Genomic DNA, 14,932 nt, shown 5'->3' on the forward strand with positions numbered 1-14,932 from the left:
CATTGGGAGTTATACCTGATATAAATGACGAATTGATGGGTGCTGACGAGTTGATGGGTGCAACACACCAACATGGCACAAGTATATATATGTAACAAACCTGCACGTTATGCACATGTACCCTAGAACTTAAAGTATAATATTAATAAAAAAAAAAATTTTGGTTGGGAAGCTGATTTGGGAATGTAACAAATGAGATTTTACCCATCACAAAAATAAAATCTTAAGTCTCTAAGAGATACTGGGTTTCTCCTTGGCTGTCACAGCCACACAGACAATCCCCACCCCAGGAAGAATCCAGTGATGGCTGGACCCAAAGCCGTACCCCCATCATCACACTGCACTGCACAGAAATTTCTGGGGATAAAATCGACATAATTTGACTTTCCAGAGTGGAGGTCAACCTGATAGCCTTGGCAAGAAAAGCGACCTATACCTTTTTTTCTCACTGCCTCAGTTTTTTATAATGTTAGTTGTTGAACAATATAGGAAAGTCTTCCTGAGTACCTACCCCCCTTTAATTTTGTAAATACTGGAACTAAGCAGCAATTTATCAGATTTTTTGTTTTTTTGAAAATTCTGCCCATTAAAGTATTTGGAATCTTTTTCCTACTTGCCTACTTGCCCTCAGGATTGAGATCTATCCAAATAAGGTTTTGAGTTTCCTGTCTGAATTTATACTGCCCGGTAGAGTTTATTTCAAAAGAACAGCTGGTTCTATGCATTCTGGTTCATCCGACTGACTTGTCATGAAAATGATTCTTAGGTGCTTTTATACATGCTTGGAAACAAACCCTCATCTCACACCTTCTCTTCTTCTCCTCTCGCCTCCTCACCAGCTCTGTCTGAATACCTGTTAGAAGCCAGAATCGATCACACATCACATTCCTCCTCTGATAGCCACCACTGTGAGCCCAGGGGTGCGGATGGAGATACACTAGCATTGCTCAGGGCTGCGGTGGGAGATACACTAGCATTGCCTTAACAAGAAAAGCACCTCAGTAACAGCTCCTTCCTTTGCCCTGGAAAATTATCCACACCCAAAATAGCAACCTGTTTCCCTGCATACAAATAATTTCCAAATGACTTGTAGCTGCCATTCCCTTTGCTGTCTGTTTTTCAGCTGATAAGGCCCAAGGGTGATACAGCAAGACAGACAACAGAGGCGGGAGCTGTATTCTGCCAAGACAGAGGTGATGAATGTAGGAAACCCCTCAGTCAAGAGAAGCACACGACAATAAGAGGGGAGTAGAGAGAAAAAGAAAAAGAAGTTCTCCAACGAAAAGGAGAGGACGGGGAAAAAAAGGAAATAAAAGCCAAGTCATAATTTCTGAAATTCAAACTAAGAAAATAAAGAAAAAAAAAAGAATACTAATCCCCTACTTACGGTTGAATCATAATTGTTTCTGTGGCTCAGAACTATCTTCTGAACTGCAAAGCTACATCATATCTTCTTGCCTAGTTGATCCCTCCACTTAACGTCCCTGCGACATCTCAAATTTAACTTGCTTTAAACGAACTGATTCACATCTTCTGCTCTACACTGTGACGTAGCAGTCCACCACAGGCCCTGCCCCAGGAAAGGTACTGCCATCCACCCACGGAAGCCAAAATCCCAGTGTTAGCCTGGGTGTCCCACCTTCCCTTCCTCCCTGATATGGTTTGCCTGTGTCCTCACCCAAATTTCATGTTGAATTGTAGCTCCCATAATCCCCAAGTGTTGTGGGAGGGACGGGGTGGGAGGTAATTAAATCATGAGGACAGGTTCTTCCCATCTTATTCTCATGATAGTGAATAAGTCTCACAAGATCTGATGGTTTTGTAAAGGGCAGTTTCCCTGCACATGCTCTCTTGCCTGCAGCCATGTAAGACATGACTGCTTCTCTTTTGCTTTCCACCATGATTGTGAGGCCTCCCCAGCCATGTGGAACTGTGAGTCCATTAAGTGTCTTTTTCTTCATAAGTTACCTAGTCTCGGATATTTCTCCATAGCAGTATGAAAACAGACTGATACACTCCCCTATATTGAATCCATCACCAACTTCTGTCAATTTTAACTCCCACATTTTTCAAGAATGTATCCAACTCTCTCCACCTCCCCTGCCACCAGCCCAGTTCACTCTCTCAGGCCCCCTGGCATCTAAATTGCTCCCCCACCTATCTTGCAGGCAAGAGCTTACTTTTCTAATGAAATATTATCATGTCATCCCTGCTTAAAACAGCTCTTATTTTAAGTATTCTCATATTAAGCACTGTGCTATCTTAGTATTAACAAAATCCTCATCACACTCTACTGGACCCTTGCTTGCCTTGTATTCTCTGTGTTCTTTCTTTCAATTCCTGATACTGTTTATACTCCCTCTTGCCCCAGGGCCTTTGCACATACTGCTGCATCTGTCTGAACTCCTCCTCTTCTCTCCTCTTCTGTCTGCCTTTAAATTATTCAGACCCCAAACCAAATAAAAAAGCTAGTCCTAACCCTTCAATCTAGCCAATTTCTTTTCTTGTATGCTTTCTTTCATAGTTTAATTCAGTTTGTAATTTCATACTCCTTTCTGGAATTACCTGATACTGTCATTCTCTCCCACTGAAGTATAAGCATCTCACAGATGGAGAAAGGAGGGCCCATGGCACTTGGAGGACAGAAAGGATGCTGGTGCCCCAGGAGAGCAGAGTAAGGGACAGGGGAGCAGAGGCCAGGGCATGGTGGGCTTTTAGGCCATTTGATAGGAGTGGAGCTTCCTCTGCCAGGCAGCAAGGAGCTACCCCTCTTGAAGTTCACCAAGGGTGGTCAAAGTACCTGAAGACCAATTAGAAAGTCTCTGCTTCCAAAAATTCCACCATAATAGAATGCGTGCCAATCAGAGGCTGTCCTCGTTTTTTCCCTGTTTAGAAAACGAACTCCCCTTTCTACCACCTTTGAATCACAGATGGGTCCTCTTGTCATAGGTTTATGACGCCTTTGTTCATTTTGTTTCAGGCCTAGTTTCATCTTTGACAATTCTTATCATTGCTTATAATTATGCTTTATTCATTCTCACTGCTTTCTACTACTCTGCTCTGAGAACAGACACCATAATTTTTTTTATCCATTTTATTGCTAACCGCGAGTAGTTTCCAGTTTAGATTATTAGGAAGAGTGCTTCTGTGAACATTCTTGCATGTATCTTTCAGTGAATTTATATAAAAATTCTGTTTAGTGTATAATCAGGAGTGGAATTGCTAGGTCATAGGGTCAGAGGGTAGATGTATGTTCATATACCTATGTTCAGCTGCAGTATTTTCCAAATTAATTATACCTATTTGTACTCAGACCAGCAATAAACAAAAGTCTGGGTGTTCCACGCTCTTATTGACACTCGATAGTATCTTCCTTTTTTATTTTAGCCACTCTTGATGGATGTATCCTTTTATCTCATTGTTGATTTATTTTAATTTGCTTGGTGACTAATGAAGTTCAATATTTTGTATGTTCATTGGGTATTTGAATACCATCTTTTGAGAAGCGCCTACTCAAGTTTTCTCCCTGTTTCAATTAGGTTGTCTGTCTTTCTCACATTGATTTATAGAGCTCTTTATACATTCTAGATATGAGTTGAATAATATATACGTATATTGCAAATATCTCCCCCAATTTGTCTTCCTTTTAATCCTCTTTGTAGTATCTTTCTTTCTTTCTTTCTTTCTTTCTTTCTTCTTTCTCTCTCTCTCTCTCTCTCTCTTCTCTCTCTCTTCTCTCTCCTCTCTCTCTCTCTCTTCTCTCTCTCTCCTCTCTTTCTCTCTTCCCTCCCTCCCTCCCTCCTCCCCCTTCCCTCCCTCCCTCCCTGCCCTCCCTCCTCTCTCTCTCTTCTTTCTTTCTTTTTTTGAGACAGGGTATTGCTCTGTCATCCAGACTGGAGCCTCCCAGGCTCAAGCAATCCACCCACTTCAGAGTCTCTCAAGCAGCTGGGACTACAGACATGCACCACCACATCCAGCTAATCTTTGTATTTTTTTTTTTTTTTTTTGGAGAGATGGGTTTTGCCATGTTGCCCAGGCTTGTCTCAAACTCCTGGGCTCAAGTGATCTACCCATCTTGGCCTCCCAAAATGCTGGGATTACAGGTGTGTGCCAACACGCCCAGCCTATGGTGTCTTTTGATGAAAAAAAATTCTTAATATAATCCAATCTTAGCCATTTTTTTCTTTATGGCTTTCAGTATTTTTGTTCTTTTCAATAAATTTTTGCCTACTCCAAGATGATAAAGATATTAACTGATGTTTTCTTCTAAAAAACTTTATTGCTTTACCTTTCACATTTAAGATCTGCAATCCATTTGGAGTTGATTATCGTATAGTGTGAGGGGTCAAGATACATGGTTTTCTTTTGTTTTTGTATGTTTTTTTGAGACAGAGTCTCTCTCTGTCACTCAGGCTGGAGTGCAGTGGTGCGATCTTGGCTCACTGCAACCTCTGCCTCCTGGGTTCAAGCGATTCTCCTGCCTCAGCCTCCTGAGTAGCTGGGACTACAGGCGAGTGCCACCATGCCCAGCTAATTTTTTTTATTTTTAGTAGACAGTGGGTTTCACCATGTTTGCCAGGATGGTCTTGATGTCCTGACCTCGTGATCTGCCTGCCTCAGCCTCCCAAAGTGTTGGGATTTACAGGCATGAACCACCGCACCCAGCCCAAGATACATGGTTTTCTATATGGGCTTCCAGCTGACCTAGAACCATTTACATGGTTATTTTCCTATTGCACCAGAGTGGCAATTTGCTATAAATCATGTGACTGTATATGTCTAGGTATATTTCTGGATGCTCTACTCTGTTCTGTTGGTCTATTTCTTATCCTATCCTAAATCTGTCTTATCTAATGTTAATTAATATTAGAATATTAATAACATTAATATGTTTTCTCACTTTGTTTTTGCTTTTCAAAGTTGCCTTCACTATTCTTAGATCTTTGCAGTCCTATATGCATTTTAAATTCAGCTTGTCAATTTCTAAAACAAAGCCTCTGGATTTTAATTGGGTTTATGTTGAATATATACACCAATTTTGGGGGAACTGACCTCTTTACAATATTAAATCTTCCGATCTATAAACATGGTATATGATCCTCTTTATTTAGGTCTTCTTTTATTTATCTTTTGCTAGCTTTATTCCTGGGTAGCTGATTTTTTAAATGATTTTACGTGATATCACTTTAAATTTTACTTCCTCATTTGTTGCTGATATGTAGACACATAGATGCTTTTTGTATGTTGACTTTGTACCCAGCTACCTTGCTAATTTATTAATTAGGTCTAATAGTTTGTGGGCTTCTTTGGATGTTTTTATGAATATGATGATATCACAATGACAGTTCTGATTATTTATTTCCAGTCATTAGGTCCTCTATTTCTTCTTCTTGCCTTATTATACTGGCTAAGATGTTCAGTCCAATGCTGAAAAAAGTGAATAACAGACATCCCAATTTCATTCGTGAGACCCAAGGGAAGGTTTCTATATTTCACCACTGAGTAAGATGCTTCCTGTAGGACTTTTTCTACTTTTTTTCTTTTTTTGTTTGTTTTTATTTTAATCAAGTATGAGTTCATTCTTTTTCACATAACAACAGAGTCTGGATGTTTGATGCTGCTGATACTTATTCAGCTAGTCGACTGTGTAAGAATTCGTTTTTCATACTCATTATCTCCAAGTTCTACACGGATGTTGCAAGAGGACTTATGACACATTCATTTTACATACTTGTCATCTCAGATTTCTAAGAGGACATCCGTATGCTTTCATTCTTCATATTGTCTCAGAGTTCTAAAAAACATCAAGATGTTTTCATTTTCATATGTGTTGTCTTTAGGTTGTAACACAGTGACTTCAGCTCTGTATCATGTCCACATTCAAAAATATTAAATCTGTTATAAATATTATAAATTATAAATTTTTAAATGACTTATTTCCTTCCTGATACATTCTTTAAGTTTGATTTACAATTCTTTTTATTTAGCTTCTTGAGGTCACTGATTGTCAGGTTTTCTTCTTTTCTAATATAGCATTTCAGGTTATGACGTTCCCTCTGAGCACTCTTTAGTTTCATGTCATAAATTTCGATAGGTCATATATTCTTTGTCATTTAGTTCAAAATATTAATTCTTATTGTGATTTATTCTTTGATTATGAACTATTTGGAAGTGTATTGTTTACTGTCTAGGTACTAGATATTTTCCAGTTACTTTTTTATTATTGATTTCTAGTTTAATTCCATGGTGGACAGAGAACATACTTTAAATTTTGTCAGGCCCTTTGGTTTCTCTCGAGGTTTCATTTATGGCTCAGTATATGGTCAATTTTGTCAAATGTTCTATGTGGACTTGAAAAGAACATTGGCTCTGTAATTGTTGGATGCAATGTTCCATACAAATAACTTTGATCATTCAAAATTGATCACTGCCAATATTAAGATTGAAAAAAATCACAAAATAATCAGATTTTGATGATTCTAGTTTTTCTCTATTAACTTATTAGTTATATACTCACAATATTCTTTTCATAATTCTCTTAAGATTACAATATGCATCCTTGATTACTACAATCTTATTCAAATGATCATTTCTACTACACACATGGTAATGCTAGAACTCCACAACACTTCAAGTCCATTTACCCCTCCAGCTTTTGCATTATTTTGGAATTCATTTTCAATTCCATATGTATTTTAAATTTTATAAAATATTCCTACTATTGTTTTGTGTAGTTAATGTTTATAAACCAACCCATTTACCCTTTCTGGTACTCTTCATTCATTTTGCATTTCCACGTTTCCACCTGAGATCATTTTCTTTCTGCTTGAAGAGCACCTTTGCTATTTCTTTTAAACCAAGTATGCTGATAGTACACTATTTCAGTTTTTGTTGTCTGAACATGGCTTCTTCATTTCATCATTTTTGAATGATATTTTTGTTGGGAATTCTAGATTGACGTTTATTTTCTTTCAGCATTTTAAAATTTTGATGTTATTAGCTTGTGAGGCATTGTTTTTCTATATAAACACACACATGTTGAAACTACTGTTGTGGCATTGAGTAAACATGCAATAAGCGTATGAGTAGAAAAATGAGTGTCAGCCATTTTAGCTTGAATCCAGCTTTGTTGTTTACTAACTACATATGCTTGGCAAGCTACCTAGCCTTTTGAAAATAATAAAGCTATCTACAAGGACAGTATATATTAATGCATGAATTGAGAGATGTTATAGTATACTGGTTAATGCCCCAGGCTTTGACATTAAGAAGGCTGTATTAGTCCATTCTCACATTGCTATAAAGATCCTACCCGAGACTAGGTAATTTTTAAAGGAAAGATGTTTAATTGACTCACAGTTCTGCATGGCTGGTGAGGCCTCAAGAAACTTACAATCATGGTGGAAGGCAAAGAGGAACAAAGCCCGTCTTACACGGCAGCAGGAGAGAGAGAGCGCGCGCAGGACAAACTGTCACTTGTAAAACCATCATATTTCATGACAACTCACTATCATGAGAACAGCATGGGGGAAACTGACCCCCTGATCCAGTCACCTCCCACCACATCCCTCCCCTACATGTAGGGATTACAATTCAAGATGAGATTTGGGTGGGGACACAGAGCCAAACCATATCAAAGACCAAACTGAAATTCTAGTTCTGCCACTTACTAGCTGCAACCCATGTGACAGCAGTGTGTCTACTGAGCCCCAGCTGTAAGATAAGGTAACAACTCTACCTCCTTGTATAGTGAGTAGGGATTGAATGGGGTAATGCAAGTAGTCTGAGCACAGTACCTGGCACATAGTAACTGTTCCATAAATATGAGCTATTAATAAGAACAAAGAAATTATACACTGCCAGATGCCATACCAACACATAGGATTACTATTAAAGTTGAACTGGGACATAATTCAGCTGCTCCCTCCAAACACTTCCAGGGAGTGGATCTTCACACTTACCCCTTTGTGCCCTTGTAATGGAAATGTTCCGTCACTACCATAAAGAAATTAATAATTAATTAAATCTCCATTAAAATAATGAAGGTTGGTAATCCAGGGTGATAGAAGAGATACTTGCCAATCATTATGATGTTGTGGCAGGACTGAATTGTGTCTTAAAGCTCTACCTACATGAAAAGGTTAAAGTATTATGGGATGTGTGGTAAATCCTGCTCCTCTCCCTGCAGTTACTAGCTTCCGGGAATACAACGTTAAGTTATACAACATCCCTTTACTCAAGCTTTTTACAGGTTGATGATGAAGACAAGGAATTAATCTGGAAATTTCAAGAGAGCGTGATCAAGTGCTGTGATGAGACAAGCACAGCAAGTTGTGGGAGGGCAGAGGAAGTCTGCATGGCTTAGAAGGAAAAGGAGGCAGAGAAGTTTCGTGATAAAGACAGTCCTGATCTAACATAAAAGCTGATTATGTTATTCTTTTGTGACAGGCAAATCCATTGTCATTAAAGAGCCTCAGAAGACTGAAGCTATAATGTCACTGCTTCCTAGTCTTCTAATCTTCAGGGAAAGTTTAAAAACCATGGCACTGTTGTGGCTTTTTTTCCATTTCCCTCAAATAGACTATTCCACATCACAAAACCACCTTGACATTTAATTCTCTCCAACTGGAGGTTACGAACTCCAAGCAATGTAGTCCAAATAAAGAAATGTTTGTGTCAAAGATTTCTTGACTGCGGAATGAGGAGAGGCTTCTATGAGCTGCAGCCAGCTCCCTCACTTAAAAAATTTAAAAACAAAATACCTTTGTATGATATTACCACATTGCCCTCCAATCCAGCTTTCCTTCAAATCAGAAAAACAGAGGAGGTAGACCATAATAGAAAAAGTTGGACTATATTTAGACATTTTACTACATGATGCTAATATGGTTTAATTTAAAAACAAAGAATATCTAGCATCAACAAAAAGACAGATTAGTTGCTTATAGGGCCTTCTACTAGTGTACAACTAGTTTCTGGTGACATCAAAACAAACGCTTAAAACCATCAGTGGGCTTGTGAGCAAGTAAAGACACTCTCCAATGGGGCAAACAACAACAACAAAAACCAGTTGTTAGGTGAAAAAAACGATAGTGAGTAATGCACAAACACAAAAGCCAGGGTAGCCCCAGGCAAAATGCATCTAACAGTGCTAGGATCAGCGTACTAAGCCTGAGAATCATCGAAAGCTAGGGAAGTTGAACTTGAGACTTTTCCAGGACTCTCAAAAGGGGCTACAAGAGCTCAGCACAGCAGGTATCCACTGGTTCCCAATAGAAGCACACACGAATCCCCTCAAAAGAAAAGAATCTTCAACATAGGCTCTTGGAGGTTTCAGCAGGTACAATTAAGTAGTTACTGAATTAAGAACAACTATTTATACAACTTTTAAAAAATCATTAAACACACAAGAAAACATTCTCCATGAGGAAAAGGCAGCATAAACAAAAAGCAACAAACCTACGTCTCAAAGAACTTCTGATTTTGTAATTATCACATTTTAAAATTTTCCTTTAGCAAAGATTTATATAGTACCTAGCACATCAGACGCCTTGGGAAGCACTTCACAAATACTGTAGTCCCCCCTCATCCATAGTCTCCTTTTCTACCGACTGTAGTAACTTTAAGTCTGAAAATATTAAGTGGAAAATTCCAGAAGTGAACAATTCATGTTTTAAACTGCATCATTTTGAGCAGCATGATGAAATAGCATGGTGTCCTATACCACCCCGCTCCATCCTGCCCAGGGTGTGAATCACCCCTTTGCCTAGCACATCCATGCTGTATAGGCTTCCCGCCCATTCGTCACTTAGTGGTCTTCTCAGTTATCAGATCAACTGACATGATATGGCAGTGCTTGTGTTCAAGTAACCTTTATTTTACTTAAGAATGGCCCCAAAGTGCAAGAAGTAGAGATGCTGGCAATTCAGACATACCAAAGACAAGCCATAAAGTGTTTCCTTTAAATGAAAAGGTGAAAGTTCTCAACTTAATAATGAAAGAAGAAAAAATAGGGTATGCTAAGATTGCTAAGATCTATAGTAAGAACCAATCTTCTATCAGTGAAATTGTGAAGAAGAGAAAATAAATCGATGTTAGTTTTGCTGTTGCACCTCAAACTGCAAAAGTTAAATCATAGTGCATGAGTACTTAGTGAAGATAGAAAAGGCAGTAATTTGTGTTTATTATGTGCCAGGTCCCACTCCAAGATATATAAATAGATATAAATATACTTATGTAAATAGATACAGACATACTCACATGTATACATATATAGATTAGATATAGATACATATACACACATACATGTACATAAATTGATTTAAGTATCACTACAATGCTATGAGGTAGGTATTATTATCTAACATTTTACAGATGAAGAACTTGAGACACATAGGAATCTTATTATTGTTAAGGAAGTATTAACTTATTAAAAATTAATAACATACTTATTTCAAATTTGCTCAGTATACCTGGTAAAATTCCAAGAGTAAAAACTGAAATAATAGAGTGTGTTATGCAAAATCAGCCTAATGGAAAAACCAAGCAAGGTGGGAAAACTCAGATTATATAAAAGAAAAGTAAAAAGAATAACAGAGAGAAAGCAGAAATAAATCAAATTATAAAAACTATCACACAAATAGAAATAGATTAGTTAATAGATCATTACATTGGATTAAAAATTACAAATATATTGTTTATAGGAGACAGACCCAAAACATAAGAAAGTTGAAACTAATGGAAGAACAATCCATAAAAGCAAATACTAAAAGAAAACTAGGTAGCTATAATAATAACTGACAAAATGTACTTTAAGACTAAAAGCATTATTAGAGATAAAGACAGTCATTACATTATTATAAAAGATTCAGTTCACCAGTATAAAATAACAATTTTAGATTGTATGCACCTAATACGGGAGCTCCAAAAATATAAGCAAAAAGTAAAATAAAATAAAAATCAGTATAAGTAAAAAACTGACAAATCCATCAGCATAGAAAAGTATTACCATACCTCTCTCAATTATTGTTTTAAAAAGGCAGCAAAAATAGCAAAAATATACAGGATTTTAATAACATAACAACCTTTATGTAATTAATATACATAGAACTCAGAACACAAAAGTTAGGTAATATTCATTTCTTAAGCATACGTAAAACAGTTATCAAACTGACTACGTAATTATCCATAAAGGTAAAAACATTTCTAAAACAGAATTAACAAGAGAGTTCAGCAAGATGACTGGACATAAGCCAATATACAAAAAATTAATTACATTTCTACACACCAGCAGCCAAAAATAAGGTACTTACACTTACAAATAAATTAAAGATGTGCAAGATATTTATGAAGGAAACTTTAACATTTTATTGAATAACATTTTAAGACATACCTAAGTGGGGATCTATATCATGTTCATTGATAGGAAGATAGTGGAAATGTGTCAATTCTTTCCAAAAATCTCAATTGCATTTTCAAGAAACTTCACAAACTGATTCTAAAATGTATAGGAAAGAATACATCCCAAAATAGCCAAGATACTTTATGAGAAAAAGAAACAGTAGAGAGTATCGTCCTATCAAGATATTGGAGCTTATTATCATAAAGCTTTAAGACACTGTGATAATGGTGTAAGAATAGACAAATTCATAAATGTAAGAGAATTTAGAGCCCAGAAACAGACCCATGCATATATAAAACCTGAAAGAGATCTCTAGCATATCAATTTTAAATAAAATAACTATTAAATAAATGACCTCAAGGCAACTGAATATTAATATAGAAAAAAACTAAAACCAGACTTTATACCTAATGTTTTTCACAAAATCATTTCTGAATGGATTAGCTACTTAAATGTGAGAAGTGAAACTTAAAACTTAACCTGAATAACAAATAGAAGAATAAGTTCATAACCATAGAGTACGGAAGAAATTTGTATATAAAACAACCAGTCAAATCATAAAAGACAAATAAACTGAAGTACATTAAAATTTAAAACTTTTGCTGATCAAAAAACATCATCAAGAAAGCAGTAAAAGAAATTCTAAGCTGAGAGAATCTATTTTGAGCACATGTAGCTGACAAAAGATTAATATTGAGAATATATTTTTAAAATTCTATAAATCAATGAGACAAAGAAAAAGCACACAATGTAAATGGAGAAACATGACAAATATTTCACAGCAAAGGTAACCAAATGGCAAATAAACATAGGAAAGGAAGTTCAACCCTGTTAGTGGTTAGAGAAATGCAAGTTTCTCTAAGGGCAACAGTGAAAGATAATGCTTTACACCTTTTATACTGAAGAGTAAGAATAGCAATGGCAAATGTTGGTGAAAATGTTTCACAATAAAAACCTTAAAGAAGACTATGACAACCACTTTAGAAAGCAAATGTCATTGTCCTGTTAAACTACCATTTGCATACCTTCCAACCCAGCATTACACTCCCATGTATATATCATGGGGACTGCTTTGTCCATGTAATCCAGGAGACATATACAAGAATGCTAATAGCAGCATTATTCTTAAGAGAAAATTGCAATAATGACAATAGCAACAATAAAAAATCAAAAAGAGGACAATCTAATCTTCATCAAAGAAGAATAGATAAATTGTGGTATACCCGCAAGGTTAAATAGCATTACAAATATATGAACTAAACCCACAGGTAACAACATGGATGATCCTGTGAAGCATAATGTGGAGTGGAAAAAGACAATTCCAAAAGCTACATTCAGTATAAAATCATTTTTATAAAGCCTGAACCACGAAAAATAATATTTTTTCATATGTAATACATATGTGACAAGAGTAGTTTTTAAAAGTAGGAGATTAATTGATCCCCAATAAGGAGAATGATTCCACTTCTGGGAAGAAGTAGGGGGATCTGGAAAAGGCACAGAGATTATTTCCATCAATCAGAGATCACCGTGACTGGACAATATTCTAGCCTACGGGTCCCCAACCCCCGGACTGTGAACCAGTACCAGTCTGTGGCTTGTTAGGAAGTGGGCCACACAACAGAATGTGAGCGAGCATTACCAACTGAGCTCCACCTCCTGTCAGATCAGTGGTAGCATTAGGGTATTAGATTCTCACAGGAGCATGACCCCTATTGTGAACTGTGCACATGAGGGGTCTAGGTTGCATGCTCCTTATGAGAATCTAATGCCTGATGACCTGAGGTGGAACAGTTTCATCCTGAAACCATCCCTTCCCCACCCCCATCCCCACCCCCAATCCCCCACCATCTGTGTAAAAACTCTTCCATGAAACCAGTCCCTGGTGCCAAAACCAGTCCCTGGTGTTGGGGACAGCTGTTCTTGCCATTTAGTTGCATGGCAGTTTCATAAGCATTGGTTTTATTGTAGTGCTTAATACCTTACACATATATCCATTATTTTGTATCCATCAAATATTACATAATGATAAAGCTAAAATATATGTATTTGAATGTTGTACAATAGGCCTACATACAGGAAAATGCCACAACTACCTTTTGTGAAACAGATGTGTGTAAAGATGCCATATTCATCTCTTAAAGATGTTTTATAAGTAAAAAATAAGATCTTTGCTCTTGGATTTCCTTATGTATAATTTCTTCTTTCCTTGAAAGAGCAACTGTATTAACATTTTCTAATAACAATTCATCTGGCACTTCAGTTTGCAAAATGCTTCCATACACATAATCTTACTTTGTCTAAGAAGAACAAGCCAAGTTCATCATCAAGGATGTGGTAATTCACTAGGTTTGTAGAAAGAAAGGATCAGATCACTTGTTTCCTATTTCTCCATACCTAGATGCTCTGTTCCCCTATTCTTTGGTCTTCATTGTACTCCTCTTTTCCCCAGGTCCTAAGTATAGGATTTCAGTGTTCTCAGATCAGTTGCCAACTTTTACGGTTACTTAAGCAAGTTATCTGGAGCTGCACATGATGTGTAGAAATTGTTCTTGGTTAAAAATGCTTACATCTTAAACCTAAAATTAGCACTTCTCCATCACTTGCATATAACCTCCCTTTCTCGAAACACAGAGGCCACATAATCAATCAGAATTTAAGAAGTTGAACATTGAAAGCATAAACTAAACATGAAATCTAGATCTTAGTGAATTTTTCTAATGACTGTAATGTCAGTTGTCTTCAATAAATAGAGATGACCATCTTAACTTTTGGAAGATGTGCCAAACATGGTGGTGCCCAGCAGATATCATAATCTGCTTTAACTATGTCTACCTGGAAACAATGTTTTGTGTGCTTGGCTCTATTGTTTCTGGAAGTTACGTTTCCACTTAGACCCTTGCACATGATCACCTTTGGAGCAGATGTGTCGTGCAGCATGACTGTGTTCCTTGGCCACAGTGGAATACCTAAAGGTGCACCTGACAGAAACTAGGCCAATCACAGTACCTTGATGATGTGACCACAGTTGATTGGCTTACACTAGACACCTGATCCGATACATTCTTTCCTGGGATTTTGGATTTGAGACTAAGAGATAGCTGCAGTTATCAATCATTGGGTGCTGTTATGGTTAATACTGAGTGTCAACTTGGTTGGCTTGAAGGATGCAAAGTATTGATCCTGAGGTGTGTCTGTGAGGCTGTTGCCAAAGGAGATTAACATCTGAGTCAGTGGGCTGGGAAAGGCAGACCCATCCTTAACCTGAGTGGGCACCATGTAAACAGCTGCCAGTGCAGCTAGAATATAAAGCAGGCAGAAAAATGTGAAAAGACTGGACTGGCCTAGCCTCCCAGCCTACATCTTTCTCCTGTGCTGGATGCTTTCTGCCCTTGAATATCAGACTCCAAGTTCTTCAGTTTTGGGACTCAAGCTGGCTTTCCTTGACCCTCAGCTTGGAGACAAGCCTATTGTGGAACATTGTGATCATGTAAGTTAATACTTAATAAACTCTCCTTTATATATCTCTCT

General features: G+C 37.1%; 1 protein-coding gene across 2 annotated transcripts in view; it reads right to left on the minus strand.

The window, feature by feature from the left end:
* Positions 1-14,932, minus strand: part of CPXM2 (carboxypeptidase X, M14 family member 2) — a 205,483-nt gene that overhangs the window by 111,878 nt on the left and 78,673 nt on the right. The window lies entirely within an intron of this gene.

Source organism: Rhinopithecus roxellana, chromosome 11, assembly GCF_007565055.1.
Source record: "Rhinopithecus roxellana isolate Shanxi Qingling chromosome 11, ASM756505v1, whole genome shotgun sequence".
Classification (NCBI taxonomy): domain Eukaryota; kingdom Metazoa; phylum Chordata; class Mammalia; order Primates; family Cercopithecidae; genus Rhinopithecus; species Rhinopithecus roxellana.